At 36.8% G+C, this 2771-nt stretch overlaps 1 non-coding gene across 1 annotated transcript; it reads right to left on the minus strand.

Annotated features, from left to right (window-relative positions):
- Positions 1-278: 278 nt before the first annotated feature.
- On the minus strand, positions 279-385 carry LOC123925370. Its single transcript, XR_006814974.1, has one exon. It is a non-coding gene; the product is annotated as a U6 spliceosomal RNA (small nuclear RNA).
- Positions 386-2771: the final 2386 nt, after the last annotated feature.

Consider the following 2771-nt stretch of genomic DNA (forward strand, 5'->3'; position numbering starts at 1 on the left):
GAGATCACAAGCAGGCAGAGAGACAGGCAGAGAGAGAGAAAGGGAAGCAGGCCCCATGTTGAGCAGAGAGCCCGACGCGGGGCTCGATCCCAGGACCCTGAGATCATGACCTGAGTGGAAGGCAGAAGCCTTAACCCACCGAGCCACCCAGGTGCTCCTTTAATGTAAATTTTTAAGTGTAAATTCCATGCTACTCATTACATTCAAATGTTGTGCAACCATCACCACTATTTCCAAAAATTGTTTAATACCATAACAGAAACTCAACTTAATAAACAATTAATAATATGGACTTCATAAATTCATATGATATTCTTGCACAGGGGCCATGCTAAGCTTCTCTCTACTGTCCTAATTTTTGTAAATGTGCTGCCAAAGTGAGCACTTGAGTAGTTTTTCTCACAGTACTGTCCATGTTAGAGCTTCAGGAAATCCACCAAATAGAATGATGGCATTTTATTGGAAAATAATAGTAAGAAGAATTTGTGCCACATGTCCCTGCTCTCTGCTTCACTCTAAATTCTAAATTGCCAAAATTCTTCACTCATTCTTATAATTCTAGGATAAGATATATTTGTACTCAAGCCTGAGATCTAAAAGTGATGCAAAGCACCAGCTTAGCAGAATTATACTTTCTCAGTCAACTGGGGTTTGAAGCTTTGATTGATGTCATTATGTGATATTATGTAAAGCAAGTTAGACCTCAAAGGAAAGGTATTACATATGCATTTATCTGCAGATTTAAATTTATTATATTTAATTTCTTAAAATTTGTATGTTTAAATTTTGTGTATCCAACTGTTATAACAACATATGCTGGGATCATGGGTGCAGCAGTGCTACTTGAATTACATGAACGTTGTGCTGTATAAGAACCCATTCTCTGAATATCCTTTTTTAGCTTATATGATATTTAAGCATTCTTGTTATCTTTTTTTTAATAGGGATTTTATTTATTTATTTTACAGAGAGAGAGTGCACACAAGCGGTGGGGGTGGGGGAGGAACAGGTCAAGAGGCAGAGGGAGAGGGAGAAGCAGAATTCCTGCTGAGCAGGAAGCCTGATGCTGGGTCCCTCCCAGGACCTGAGATCATGACCAGAGGAGCCAAAGGTAGATGCTTAACCAACTGAGCCACCCAGGTGCCCCTTGTTTTCCTGATAAATTTCTTAAGTATATATCTGGTAATAAGCTCAAGGATTATAAAAATGAAAATTCTATTTTGAAAAAGTAGTGAAAATATTTTTTATTCTAATACTTTCTTTTTTTTTTCATTTTATTTATTTTTTCAGTGTAACAGTATTCATTCTTTTTTAATACTTTCTAATCATTTATATCCTTTTAAAGTAACTCTAAAAAAAAAAAGAGGCTAAGAATCTATATGCAGAAAACTATAAAGTACTCATGAAAGAAATTGAGGAAGACACAAAGAAATGGAAAAAATGTTCAATGCTCCTGGATTGGAAGAATAAATATTGTGAAAATGTCTATGCTACCTAAAGCAATCTACACATTTACGTTTTTGTTTTTTGTTTTTTTTTGTTTTTTTTTTAAGATTTTATTTATTTATTTGACAGAGAGAGAGATCACAAATAGGCAGAGAGGCAGGCAGAGAGAGAGGAGGAAGCAGGCTCCCCACGGAGCAGAGAGCCCGACGCGGGGCTCGATCCCAGGATCCTGAGATCATGACCCGAGCCGAAGGCAGCGGCTTAATCCACTGAGCCACCCAGGCGCCCCGCAATCTACACATTTAATGTAATCCCTATCAAAATACCATCCATTTTTTTCAAAGAAATGGAACAAATAATCCTCAAATTTATATGGAACCAGAAAAGACCTCGAATAGCCAAAGGAATATTGAAAAAGAAAGCCAAAGTTGGTGGCATCACAATTCCAGACTTCCAGCTCTATTACAAAGCTGTCATCATCAAGACAGCATGGTACTGGCACAAAAACAGCCACATAGATCAATGGAACAGAATAGAGAGCCCAGAAATAGACCCTCAACTCTATGGTCAACTCATCTTCAACAAAGCAAGAAAGAATGTCCAATGGAAAAAAGACAGCCTCTTCAATAAATGGTGCTGGGACAATTGGACAGCCACATGCAGAAAAATGAAATTGGACCACTTCCTTACACCACACACGAAAATAGACTCAAAATGGATGAAGGACCTCAATGTGAGAAAGGAATCCATCAAAATCCTTGAGGAGAACGCAGGCAGCAACTTCTTTGACCTCAACCGAAGTAAAATAGAATATTCTTAATAATAGATTGAAAACAATTTTTATAGGCCTAGTTAATCATGTTACTTTATATAATGAAAGGTTATTGACTTTCACATTATACATAGTATGTCTTCCTGAATGAAATCCATTTGTGTCTCAAAGTGGAATATGCATACTAAAACAATACAATAAGTAATATTCAGCTGCTTCTTTGATAAACATGTTATAAACAATTAAATCTCAAATTGCAGCACTCCAAAATGCTTCCTACTCGTGTTATCTTACTTTATCTTTTATTCTGCTTTCTTTATAATTTACCTTAGGCTTGATGCTTCTTAAACATTCACATTCATCCCGTCCCAGGTCATGTGAATTCCTTCATTTTTATTTCTTATCAGGGTCACTGTTTTTCAGCCCTATCCTCTGCCCATACTTACCCCCCAGAAAAATACTTATCCTTAAAACCAGTCAGATCTGTCAAATCATTATCAAGTGATCAGTAACTTTGGGACTTTCTATACAGTTCAAACGGTCTTTCTAGCAT

This window comes from Meles meles, chromosome 14, assembly GCF_922984935.1.
Source record: "Meles meles chromosome 14, mMelMel3.1 paternal haplotype, whole genome shotgun sequence".
Taxonomy (NCBI): domain Eukaryota; kingdom Metazoa; phylum Chordata; class Mammalia; order Carnivora; family Mustelidae; genus Meles; species Meles meles.